Consider the following 14,693-nt stretch of genomic DNA (forward strand, 5'->3'; position numbering starts at 1 on the left):
GTTCAATCATGTCGATCATGTCAATCCCCCACATAGAGAAAGGCCATGGTGATGAAATCACATTTAGAAGTGTCGGAGAAATATGAATCTTATCCGCATAAATCTGACACTTGTGGCATTTCTTTACATATTTGCAACAGTCAGACTCCATTGTCAGCCAATAGTAGCCTGCTCTCAGCATATTTCTAGCCATGGCATGTCCATTGGAATGAGTACCAAATGAACCCTCATGGACCTCAGTCATCAACAGGTTTGCTTCGTGTCTATCCACGCATCTGAGCAAAACCATATCAAAATTTCTCTTATACAGCACTTCACCACTGAGGTAGAAACTGCCTGACAACCTTCTCAAAGTTTTCCTATCTTTCACAGATGCCCCAGGCGGGTAGACCTGGTTCTGGAGGAAATTCTTGATATCAAAATACCAAGGCTTGTCATCATTCACTTCTTCAACTGCAAATACGTGAGCTGGTCTATCCAAGCGCATCACAGCAATGTTGGGAACTTCATTCCAATACTTCACAACAATCATTGAAGCAAGCGTAGCAAGAGCATCTGCCATCCGATTATCCTCTCGAGGAATATGATGAAAGTCAACTTCTGTAAAGAACGTTGAAATCCTCCTCGCATAATCTCTGTACGGAATGAGACTAGGCTGATTCGTTTCCCATTCACCCTTGATCTGATTAACAACTAGGGCCGAATCACCATACACATCAAGATGTTTGATTCTCAAATCAATACATTCTTCTAGTCCCATAATACAGGCCTCATACTCAGCCATATTATTCGTGCATTTGAAAGTTAGCCTTGCTGTAAGCGAAATATGCGTGCCATGAGGAGTAATGATTACTGCCCCAATACCATTTCCGTACTGATTCACAGCGCCATCAAACACCATCGTCCATCTGGATCCAGGTCCCTGACCTTCATCAAGTGTAGGCTCATCACAATCTTTCATTTTCAAATACAGAATCTCCTCATCTGGGAAGTCGTACTGAACAGACTGATGATCTTCAATCGGCTGGTGCGCTAAATGGTCAGCCAAGATACTACCTTTGATAGCTTTCTGAGCTCGATACTCAATATCATACTCAGATAACAACATCTGCCAACGGGCAATCCTCCCAGTTAAAGAAGGCTTCTCAAAAATACACTTGATTGGATCCATTCTGGATATCAACCAAGTTGTATGATTTATCATATACTGGCGCAAACGCTTAGCAGCCCAAGCCAAAGCACAGCACATCTTCTCAAGCATTGAGTACCAAGACTCACAATCAGTAAACTTCTTACTGAGGTAGTAGATATCAGACTCTTTCTTCCCTGATTCATCTTGTTGACCGAGTACACAACCCATCGAGTCTTCAAGAACAGTCAGATACATAATCAGAGGTCTTCCTTCCACAGGCGGAGACAAGATCGGAGGTTCAGACAGATATTCTTTGATACTGTCGAAAGCTTTCTGGCAATCCTCGGTCCAATCATGAGACTGATCTTTCCGAAGAAGCTTGAATATCGGTGCACATGTGGCAGTCATGTGGGATATAAATCTGGAAATATAGTTCAAGCGGCCAAGAAAACCTCGGACTTGCTTCTCAGTTTTGGGTGCAGGCATCTCTTGTATTGCTTTGACCTTTGCAGGATCAACTTCAATACCTCTCTCGCTGACAACAAAACCCAATAACTTGCCGGAACGGACTCCAAATGTACATTTGTTTGGATTCAGGCGAAGTTTGAACTTCCTTAGACGCTGAAAAAGCTTCAACAAATGCTCAGCATGTTCAACTTCCGTTCGGGACTTAGCAATCATATCATCAACATAGACCTCTATCTCCTTATGCATCATGTCATGAAACAAGGTAGTCATGGCACGTTGATACGTGGCTCCGGCGTTCTTCAAACCGAAGGGCATCACTCGATAACAGAATGTTCCCCAAGGTGTGATGAATGTTGTCTTCTCCATATCTTCGGGTGCCATCTTGATTTGATTATATCCGGAAAATCCGTCCATAAACGAAAAGACTTTGAACTTAGCTGTATTGTCTACCAACATATCAATGTGTGGTAGAGGGAAATCATCTTTCGGACTAGCTTTATTCAAATCTCTGTAATCAACACACATACGGACTTTTCCGTCCTTCTTAGGCACAGGTACAATATTGGCCACCCATTGAGGATATGTGGAAGTCACCAGAAACCCCGCATCAATTTGCTTCTGAACTTCCTCTTTGATTTTCACTGCCATATCTGGATGAGTTCTTCTGAGCTTCTGCTTCACAGGCACGCACTCAGGCTTCAAAGGCAGGAAATGTTGCACAATATTTGTATCTAGACCCGACATGTCTTCATACGACCAAGCAAAGATATCGGAATATTCTCGTAGCAAACTGATCAACCCCTTCTTGACAGACTCTTCAAGAAGTGCCCTAATCTTCACCATACGAACACAATCCTCAGACCCCAAGTTGACTGTTTCCAGATCTTCAAGATGCGGCTGAATGATCTTCTTCTCGTGCTCAAGGAGACGGGTAATCTCATCAGGAATCCCTTCAACATCATCTTCCTCTGCTTCGAATACAGGGAATTCAAAATTGGGAGATGGCGTTGGATCATTATGTTCAATGGGTTTTAGAATCAACCTGCATAATGATTTTGGTTAATGAAAACTTTAGAATTTAAACAAGCAAATCATTATGCAGATGAAAAAGATTGCTTTTATTCTTGTTTTTATGGTTTTTTGTGATCACTGATTTCATGCAAAAAGCAAAAAGTGAAAACAAATGGAAAAACAAATGTTTAACAATGCATTAATTTAATGAAAATATCATTGTATATATGCTGCCAACAATGTCATCACTCCTCCTTTTGGCATGGGAGAAGGGTTTTAAACAAAGTGAACAATTACTCTGATCTATGGATGACTGTAGGAACATCTACAGCGACCCAATTATGGCAGACACCACCAGGTATGATGAAGTTGCTCAAGTCCTCTGCATCCTCTTCCAAGATAGCAGCAGCTTCTTCAGATTGATCAGCATGGATGAAACCCCCACTCTTGAACAGCCCTAGCTCGTTGAATGCCCCAGAGGAATAGCCAATGCCAGCCCGGGATTTGTTGTCTTCGAGCTCAATCATCTTCCCCAAACCAGCAACTGCACCACATTCAATGGCCAGTTTTGCATCACGATAGGAAGCAAATGAAGGAGACTTCTTCTCAATTGGTTCATCAATAGATAAAGCTTGGAAAAGAGTTCCAACTTCATCCTCAGCATCAATATAGGAGAAAGAAGACAAGTGGCTAACCAGGAGAGCCTTTTCTCCCCCTACCACGACCAGTTTCTTATTCTTGACGAATTTCAGCTTCTGGTGTAGGGTGGATGTCACGGCGCCAGCCTCGTGAATCCATGGTCTACCAAGGAGACAGCTATAAGATGGGTGGATGTCCATAACCTGGAAGGTAACCTGGAAATCACTTGGTCCAATCTTGATTGGGAGATCAACTTCCCCAATCACGGTCTTACGCGACCCATCAAAAGGCTTCACAACAACACCACTCTGCCTCATGGGAGGCCCTTGATATGACAATCGAGAGAGTGTGGTCTTTGGCAATACATTAAGAGATAACCCAGTGTCAACCAACACGTTGGACATGGCGTCAGTCTTGCAGTTCATAGAAATGTGTAAAGCCATGTTGTGGTCTCTTCCCTCCTCAGGGAGATCAGCGTCACAGAAACTCAAAGTGTTGCAAGCAGTGATGTTTGCAACAATACTATCAAACTGTTCTATAGTGACATCGTGATCGACATAGGCCAGATCCAAAACTTTCTGCAGAGCCTCCCTATGGGGTTCTGAATTCAACAGCAGAGATAAAACGGAGATTTTGGATGGCGTTTGTAGAAGCTGGTCTACAACATTGTACTCACTCTTCTTGATGAGCCTCAGCATCTCATCACATTCTTCGTTCACAGTGCCACTCGGGCCAACAGAAGAAACAGGAGTCTTTTGTACAGAGGAGGGTTTGGCAACAGCAAGTGTCGGGTTCTGAACATTCACAGCCGTCCCAACCGGACGCTCAACAGAATCAGAAGCAACAGCTCTAGCCTGAGGCTTAGGAGTAGAAAACACACGACCACTCCGGGTCAACCCGCTCACGTCAGCAATATTGGTAACAGAAGTTGAAGGCAACTGCACCTCCTTCCCATCTTCCACAACAACGGGATTGTATCTGAAGGGAATTGCTCTATCAGAAGAATAAGGCACAGGGCCTGCGGGCTTAATTATCAGAGAAGGAGAGACCTTCGGCTTGCTGCCATCATAACGAATGACAACAGGCTCAGGCAACTTGAACACAGGAGAAATAACATTCACTTCTGGTTCATCTTCATCAACATTACGGTTTTGAAGAATCTCTATAGTACCTTCATCCAATAGCTCTTGAAGCTCTCTTCGCACTTGGCGACAACCCAGACGATTAACAGAACAGATGCGGCATCTGTCATGGTCATGCTCCATATGGCTGTATTGACACAGAAAGCGATGTAATTCGACCAATGATTGTCTAATATGACTCACATATTTGACTTTGTATTTCCCAGGGCACCCCTGGACCATGTTCACAGATTTCCCATGCTCGGGCAATGGGTTCTTTGTAACATTCGGGCCTGAGTCCTCGAAGCTCAGAATACCGCACCGCATAAGGTCTTGAACCTTAGTCTTCAACGGATAACAATTCTCGATGTTGTGTCCCGGAGCACCGGAGTGATAAACACAGTGTTGATCCGGCTTATACCACCATTGCGGATTTGCAGGCACAGCTGGAGGATCCCTGGGAGTGACCAGTTTCCTTTCCAACAAGGAAGGATACAATTCAGCGTATGACATAGGAATGGGATCGAAGCTGATCTTCTTCCTATCATAGTTCAGATTGGCCTGATTGCTGGTACTGCCACGAGGCTGGTAAGCCTGTTGCTGTGGACGGTGCTGTTGCTGATACTGAGGTTGTTGCTGATGCTAATGCTGATTGGGCTGCTGATATTGAGCATTATCCCTGAAAACAGGTGCTATATGAGCCACCTGGTGCTGATTGCTGGTACGACGTACAGGCTTCCTCTGCATAGAGGGTCTTCTTGGTTTAGCATGGGACTGCACAGCATGTGCCTCCCCATCTTTCTTCTTAAACGCCCCATACCGTTTGGAAGAGCTCTCATCTTTTGACAGACGTCCCTCACGGACTCCTTCCTCCAAACGCATCCCCATGTTCACCATCTCTGTGAAATCAGAGGGAGCGCTCGCAACCATCCGCTCATAATAGAATGAGCTAAGAGTCTTCAAAAAGATCTTAGTCATTTCTTTCTCTTCTAGCGGAGGAGTAATCTGAGCAGCCAACTCTCGCCACCTCTGGGCGTACTCCTTAAATGACTCTTTATCCTTCTGAGACATGGCCCTGAGTTGATCACGGTCAGGCGCCATATCAACGTTGTACTTATATTGCTTGACGAAGGCTTCGCCAAGATCGTTGAAGGATCGGATGTTTGCACTATCAAGGCTCATATACCAGCGAAGAGCCGCACCGGACAAACTATCCTGAAAGTAGTGGATCAGAAGCTGATCATTATCTGTTTGCGTAGACATTTTCCTGGCATACATGACCAGGTGAGCGAGAGGGCAGGTGTTCCCTTTATATTTTTCAAAGTCTGGCACTTTGAATTTGATTGGAATCTTAACACCGGGAACAAGGCAAAGTTCAGAAGCAGACTTGCCAAACAAATCTTTCCCTCGGAGGGTCTTCAATTCCTTTCGCAGCTCAAGGAATTGATCATCATCGCTTCCATCTTCTCATTGACATCTGGGCCCTCAGACGGCTCAAAATGATAGATGGTGTCGTCTACCCTGGGAATGGTATGCACGACAGGAGGAGCAGCAGCAAGGACCGGGCTAGATGCCGGCATAGAAGCAAAGGTTGGAGCTGGAATATCTGGCATAAAACCCGGAGGCATACCCCAAGGAAACCCGGCTGGCATGGCATTTGGCATGAAGTGAGCACTAGCAGCTGGCACAGTCGGAGCGACGACTTCTGATATAACCGTCCTCTGGGGAGGAGTTGCAGGCGATTGAGAAGGTTAATTCTGAGCAGCAAGGAGTTGCTCCATCAAAGCGCCAAGTTTGGCGACCTCTTCTTTCAGTTCTCTGTTCTCTTGCTCAAGTTGATCCATTACTCTGGCAGAATTGGCTCTTGTATAGTACCGGTGAGTCAGCTTGTCTTCAAAATAAATGAAGAGCATAGAGTTAGGCCACAGACAAGAAGACCAAGAACGACACCTGCTTATGCAAAATGATGCATGTAATGCTCGTGCATATGCTTGGTTTTTTTACTTTCAAGGAACCTTTAGGGTATTTATTTGCAAATTTTAATTTTTAAGCATTTAATAGCATATGGAAAATATCTCATCAAATATATTTGGAACAAGGAAGTACAGCATTTTTGATCATTACAAAGAGAAAAGGAAAATAAACATCCTATGGATCCCTAGAAGCTCGGGATGCTGGAAGACGAGATGCACACAGCTTCTTGATCTCTCTCTCATAGGCTGCTTCCATATCCGCTTTCTCCTTTGCAAGTCGATCATACTTCCTTTTCCAAAACTTGGAAGACTGAGGAAGCAGAGAAGTCCAAGTATCATTCGGATCATCAATCACCTGATGTTCGAGAAACTCAATCAGAGTGTCTTTCTCCTTGATTTGCTGAAGTAACTCTTCTCTTTCACGGATCCAAGCACGTGAAAGGTCTTCTTCTCTCAACTCCTCTACATCCTGGTTAGGGAGGGTTGGAGGCCCAACCACAACCAACGGTGTAGGTCTCGGATAATCATACGGCATGAGGTACACAACAGCTCTCTGTCTGACCCAAGAAGTATATGGCTCCAAAGCAATGCAATTCTTCGGACCTAGCTCATTCCTACCCTTCTTGTGAATATTGCGCCAAGCGCGGACAAATCTGGCTTTCAGGCCTTGGGGATCTTTACCCTCCTGAAAGAACACACCCTCTAACAGAATGTTATGAGGTTTATCCTTTAGGGGGAACCCAAGCTGACGACGTGCTAAGATAGGATTGTAGCTGATTCCACCACATGTACCAAGAAGAGGCACATTAGGGAATTCACCACAATAATCAATGATCTGCACCGTATCATACACGCGATCATACCAAGAGATATCATCATTAGTGAGAGACATAAGTCTCTGAGACCACCGTAGACATCCCTTGTTTTCCTTGAAAGCGACCGTCTGCGGTAAGTGAGAAATAAACCACTTATACAGCAGAGGCAAACAGCACACAATAACTCCTCCACCCTTCGCATTCCTCAGATGCAAAGAGACATAGGCATCACCCAACAGAGTCGGAACGGGATTAAGAACTGAAAAGATCCTAATGGCGTTCACATCCACTAATTTGTCGATGTTGGGGAACAAAACCAACCCATAGATGAGCAACACAAATAAAGCCTCAAAGGCATCTTCACTCCTGGCCTTCCCATAAACGGTAGCTTGAGCGATGAGGAACTCGGAAGGAAGACCCTGAATTCCACCTTTGACAATCAGATTAGCTTTAATCAAAGCTTCATCTATGTGCAACAAGTCTGCGATCTCTCGAGCAGTCGGAATACTCTCTAAGCCACTGAACGGTACCTAATCCTGAATCGGGATCCCAATAAGATGAGCATACTCCTCAAGCGTAGGCAACAACTGGAAGTCCGGGAAAGAGAAGCAGTGATACAGAGGATCATAAAACTGAGCCAGAGTACTCATCAAACCCTAATCCACCTGAGTAGTCAACAGAGGCAGAAGCTTCCCATAAACGGGCCTTGAAACCCAAGGGATCTAATACATAGGATGTCAGATTCCTTAACTCTTTCACATCGGGCTGTCTAAAGCTGTACTTCTTTGTATGCCTTTTTGGTCTTTCCATGTCTGAAAATTTTGCAAATAAACCCTTTAAGTTCCTTGAAATTTTTTTCTGATTTTTCTGATGACATGAATGCAGATGAATGCATGAATGCATGAATGCAACAATCACACTCAAGGATCAAGCAAGTCACACCAGACAAAGGTCATGGGAAAGCTCATTGTATCCCTAATATCAATCATCCATTTTGGTGGATTATGGTTTTCACCTTATCGACACCCAAGTTCCATTGATATTAACGGTACATGAACCGGCTCAATCATCCTTAATATCAATCATCCGTTTTGGTGGATTTAGGTTTTCACCTTATCAACACCCAGGTTCCATTGATATTAAGGTTGTCTGAACGACTCAACCATGAATCACGGGTTTGCTGAGAGTCACGAGCATGGAGTCTCGGTTAAGAACCACCCAAAGGGAGTGTACTAGGGTTTAAACCTGCCAGACATGTTCTACCAGAGGTTCCCATAATCATCGTCCCATCTTTCGGATATTATCGGAGGAACGAATACTCGTATTCCAAAAATATTCTCAAGAGAGACTCTTATGAGTGTAGTATCGCGTAACAATCGCATCAGATCTGACATCTGAACGACCTTCGCACTACGTCCTAAAAATAGGCCAAGATGGGCTTGGTAAACTAAGGTCCTTGGCTTCTAAGGTACATGATTGAAAGAATAATGCCTAACCACAAATAACTTGTGTGACATTATTAATCCAACATGAACTCCACCAAGTGAATGGACTCGCAAGTCAACTGGCTAAGGAATACTCCACACCAGTCAACAAGACTATGCCATTCTCCTATCCTAAGGTGCACTCGAGTTCGGGTATAGAACTCATCTCACAGAGATCACCAAGCAAACAGCAATTGTATATCAAGCAATTCACATATTACAATCAATACAGTTATCCCAAATTGTACAAAAATATGTCAAATAACAGACAAACAATATCATACAACAAGGGTGAAAAGTAGGCAATACCACCAAGGATTATCCCCAGCAGAGTCGCCATTTTTCTGTAGCGGTGTATTCGTCGCTTTATGATTTATTGATTAAACCAAAAGCAAAGTATACAAAAAATCGAGTCGCCACCGCACATTTATTTATCCAAAGGAATGGCTAAAAAGCAAACAAAAGCCTAAGAAGTTTTACACATAGAAAACTAATGAAAAGATCAGAGAATCTGGGTAAGGGGTAAATTACGCAATGGGAAGGTGTTAGGCACCCAAAACGTCCTAGGTACTCCTAGGGAGCCCTTTTCACACTTGTTGTATAAAAAAAATTATTTGTTTATGATATATTGTGCAAACATGATTGGGAAGATGAGAAAAGAATGTACGAGTTATTATTTTTGTGTTTGGATGGATAACCATTGCCTACGTACCTTTACAGGATCAAAACCTCGTAGTTCGGCTAAAAGATTTCCAAAATATGAGGTGAGTTGATTTTAAAACAAGAGCACTAAGGCTTTTCATTATCAACGGGAGAAAACTCAACCAAGATCAACAATCCACCATGCGAGGATGGCTTCAACATACTAGTGAGGGGTTAACCCTATAATAAGTATGGAAGACTTACAATCAACTCACTAAGGATGTGGTGAGATTTACATCAACCACTATGAGAATTGAAACCTATGGCTAATGTATGAAAACATATCAACAATGGACAAAGCCACAAAACAATTGAATGAGTGAAGTTAATTGATTATGAGTATTCACAAAATATGGTCAAAGTATGATTAGAATTTTATTCAAAGAAGTGTTATGGAATGGAGTTTGAAAAAATCAAAGGCCTAATGCCTAGGTTTCTAATTTGAAAAGAGATGAAAATGTTTGCACAATAGTTCAAAGGTTTTTTGAATTAACAATGTGAAAAGGGAGTTTTGGAAACACACCCAAAAATGGAAGGGTGAGGAAGTAAAACTTCTTAGGTGTTCACCTCTTGAAATCATATGGAAGATGATTCAAGTGTATCCTTTGGAATGGGCAATGATGCAAGTAAGCAAATAAAAAGCAAGGTGATACCGGACGCCAATCAATGGACTTACACCAATCTCACAAACAAAGGTGGATATCGGATACCAATCAATGGATTTACACCAATCTCCTAAAACAAACAAGGATACCGGATGCCAATAAATGGACTTATACCAATCTCACAAAGCAAAACAAAACAAAAGGGTGGATACCGGATGCCAATCAACTGGACTTATACCAATCTCCAAAGAACCAAACAAACAAGGATACCAGATGCCAATATATGGACATACTTCAATCTCCTACCATATCACAGGAAACAAATGCCAATAACTGGACTTATAATTGACTCCTCAATGGTCATAGGAAACACTTGCCAATAAATGGACTTACAGTTGCCTCCTCAAGACAAAATGATCACACATATATGAACAATGATTATGCAATTATGTACAATTAATGATGATAAATGCACAAAGGCACACATAAACAGATATGCACAGATGAACAAGGTAATCAAACAAACAAGTCAGCTAGCACACACTATATACAAGCAATTAGGCTCAAGCAAGGTGAGGCATTAAAGCCAACTGGAATAGGGTAAGTTGTGCTCTTAACCTTAACATTGAGAGTTAAGGTGAAGCAGATGAAAAGGAAATGAGGGGTGTGCCTCATAGCTCTTATCCCTGGTCAGGGAGAGCTTCAGATGATAGAATGTGTGGGAGTTCAGAAAGTTGGAACTCTCTCCACAAGTGAATGACTCTATAGATCTTGGGTTAAGATCCACAATGCATCAACATGTAATGTGAGCAAAGGGATGACACACTGAATAGTAGGAGATGGACTACACATCTCTTTTATCTACCAATTGCCTCATATGAGGACTTTTCCTGCTTGGCACAAAAAGTAAACAATCACAAGCATTGCCTCTTAAGGAGGACTTCAGACAGGTGCCTGGCCACATAACAAGCCAGGTCTTCCAGACTACATGAAGAAGAGAAATTATACCTAAGTGGTTAAGCAACCAAGCAAAAGCAAGTTCAAAATGAACTTAAGCAACTAATGTACCTGAAAACAATCCAACTCAATCAGTATAAAATTCAAAAAGTCAAACAGATAATCCAACAGTTAATATCAACAATACACAATCAAGCAAGCAAGGCTACAATGTGCAAGGCACAATCTCAACTCAAATGAGCTAAAGGCAACCTACAAACCAAGTCAAGGTTAGTCAATATCAATCAAATAAACCAACTCAAACAATGTGAATCAATCCCCTTATGGCCATGTACTTCTTAACCTGAAAACAAGCTCAAACATGAGAAGCAAACCACTAGGTCAAGGCCTAGGGTCAAAGAAGGAGAAATAATCCAAAACAGAACATGAAAATTGACATGAATCAAACTCAACCCATTAAGAACATAATCCAAAAGGTCTCATGTCAATAGCATCAACCAAGTTCATTTCACAAAGCACATAAGGCAAAGCATGCAAGTTGAAAGCTCATTGAAGCAAACAGAATGAACCAATCCACATCAACTCAAAAATGATTCAATAAATCTCAAGAAAAATCATGGATAAACAACACACATCAAATGATCAACACACCAAAAATCAAGGCATTTGGACAAGTTTAAGCATGGCAATTAAATTCCCTAAGGCAAAGGCAAGCATAAACAAACTCAAAGGAGGCACAAATTGATGCATCAAATTAAGGCAATCCTAAAACAGAGATGACAAATGATAAATGACTCAAACCAAAGCCACAATAAACTTCAATGTGTCTAGAAAACATGTGTAAAATTTCAAGTCCATATGATAAGGCATAAGCATTTCACAAATCATGGAAGTTCAACACTCTTCAAAAGTCCAAACATGACCAACCAGCAAGGAAAATCTCAAACAAATCAGAAATGGATCCAAAATTTCCACAAACATTCATGATCAATCCTAACATCCAGCAAAAGCATCATGCAAAAAATCACATCAATTGGCATTTATTTGGCATGGTAAATAAAATCAACAAATCAAGCAAGCCAAGGTGTGACACACATTGTCACACCTACATTCATCAGATCATAACTCCACAACCAAAAATGCTAAAAATGCAAACTCAACACCAAAATGACCGGCAAAGTGTCTAGTTTAAGCATACCAAATTTCACATTCATTGGATCAACCATCATTATTTCACAAAGAAAAATGGCAAGCAAGGTACAAGATAGCATATGCATACATAAACCCTAGGCAAATTTAAATTCAACCGAGCACAAATTCTGGAAAAATGCTCATAAAATAGTAGACATCATGAGGAACAAAGTGCAAAAAATCTCACATGATTTGGATCATTATTTATGGAGTTATGATTTTTTAAGTGAAGAGAAAAAATTAAAAATCATGAAATAGCATGGCATGAATGGCATATGGATGAATGGAATAAAAATGCAAATGGCCTATTGAAGTTGTCCTCGGCCAGAATCGAAGGGAGTATTTATTTGAATGGAGGCGCTTAACATGAAACGCGCCGTTTCATTAATCTCATGTGGCAAAGGCAAGCGTTCACAGCCAATCAATGTGCCAAGCAGACACCACGTGGACCAGTGCATGAACCATAACATGAAAACACATGCAAACCACGCTCAACAAGATCAAACCAATTCTGGAAATGCAAAACCCTAACATTCATCATGTTCATACGTGTTCATCATCCTCAAGAACAATCATGCACAGAAATTCACAATGCGCATATCAATGAACTCGTCTTCCAACATACATCATCATGCCATGATTATTTTAACCTAATTCTACATGTATCAAGCAAATCGAGCAAGAAAAGATTCACATGCCAAACTTCAAATCACTATAACTATCACAATACTGCATGAAAATTCATGATCTAAAGCTCAGTATAACCAATGATGAAAGATCTACAATAAGCACATAATTATTTTAAGAATTGAAGCATTCGAATTCTGACCTTAATTGAAGTGCAGAACTGAAATAAGTGGATCTAGGCCTGGAAAAGCTGAAACAGATCTTCCTCAACTCTTGAATGAATGAATGGATGAAGAATTGTAGCTCAACAGTGCTTAATCTGGCCAGAAACTTCAACTGCCATGGATGAGCATAAACTTCAACAGCTTCGATTCTTGATGAATTCTTCTGGATCTTGCTTCAATCTACTTCCACGATGCTTATGGATGATGAACAAATCAAGAACAAGGCAATGTTTATGAAGAAAATTGAAGAAAAGTGAGAGAGAAAATTATGAAGTTTAGATCTAGATCTGAATTCTGGTGTTGTTCATCCCCAATTCTGTTATGCTTTCCCTTTTATATGGTGTACTAATCATGTTTATTGATCACAATCAAGCTAATGCCAAGGGATTAAGGAAAAGGGAGTGTTGATGCAAATTGGCAAATCCACCCTCATATGTGTAATCCAATGCTACAGTGCACGAAATCCTTTGGAAATCCACTTCAAATGTTGTTTGGAAGCAAATGCAATTGGAAAAATGTATGGACAATGCAATATTTTTGAATTTGGATTTTCCCTCCAAAATTCAAATGAAATTCAAATGAAAATGCCAATATTTTTGTGATGAAAATTCATGATATGTGATGCATGTTTTGGATAGTGCATATCAAGAGAGAAATGTTGCAAAAAGAACCACTTCAATTGGCCTTATGGTTCAAAAGTTATGCATGCTTGAAGTTCAAATTTGCTTGGCCATGATTTGATCATAATTCTTCAACCACAAATGAGAAATTCATGTTCTTGGACTTTTTGGAAAGGTGAGAACAAGATCTTCAACTTTCATGTTGGGCAAAATTTCATTTGAAGCTTTCTTGATGATGTAATCTTGAGGAGAAGACCTTTCCATTTTTGGCAATTCCAAATTACATGTCACTTACTATTTTTGGAAACTTTTCATCTGACCTCAAATTCTTCATGGTTGATGTTTGAAATGTCAAATGAGACTTGTATGGACATGAATGAGGCCTCTCTAACCATCTCCCACCTTCAAATCCATGATTGAATGCACAGTTGACTTGTGTTGGCTTTTCTAGGGTTTCAGTTGACCTGGCTATGCTCTGATGAAATTCAAGCCTCTACCCCTTGAGATCTTGATTCAAAATGATATCATGGTTCATATGAACTCTTGTGAATGATCATGGTGCCCAAATTCTCAAGAATGGCCACCATCTACTGCTCAATGACTGCCTTTGACTGGCTTGACCTAATGTTGCTTCATCTGCAAGTAACAAGGTTAGATGACATATTTTTGTACTTTTGGTTAGTGATTGAAATAAAAGCAATGATATACATATGCAAAATATGCTTGATGATCAAGAATCACACTCAAAACGACATCCCACCCACAGGGAAGAAGGCAAGGTGCCCAAGGATCCTTGAGGCAATGATATGATATGATATGATGCCATGAGGGATCTTGGGGACAAAATTGGGGTCTTACACCTGGGTGTTGGTTCTATGTGTTGGCAACAATTTTTGTAAAACCTAGAGTGTTCACAAGTTGTCACATGTGTTGTCTTGACATAAGATAACATGTACCTGCAGGATGTTTAAAATGTGATTATGCAGGATTTTACTGAGATGTCAGACCCGATGTCATGACATTTGTATACAAAACATTCAGTCTGAATGTTATGTATTGTGTGATTGCATTTTTTTTACTAATCTATGTATGATTGAAGAGATGATTAAACGCGCCTTCAATCA

Source organism: Lathyrus oleraceus, chromosome 5 (assembly GCF_024323335.1).
Source record: "Lathyrus oleraceus cultivar Zhongwan6 chromosome 5, CAAS_Psat_ZW6_1.0, whole genome shotgun sequence".
In the NCBI taxonomy this organism is placed as follows: Eukaryota; Viridiplantae; Streptophyta; class Magnoliopsida; order Fabales; family Fabaceae; genus Lathyrus; species Lathyrus oleraceus.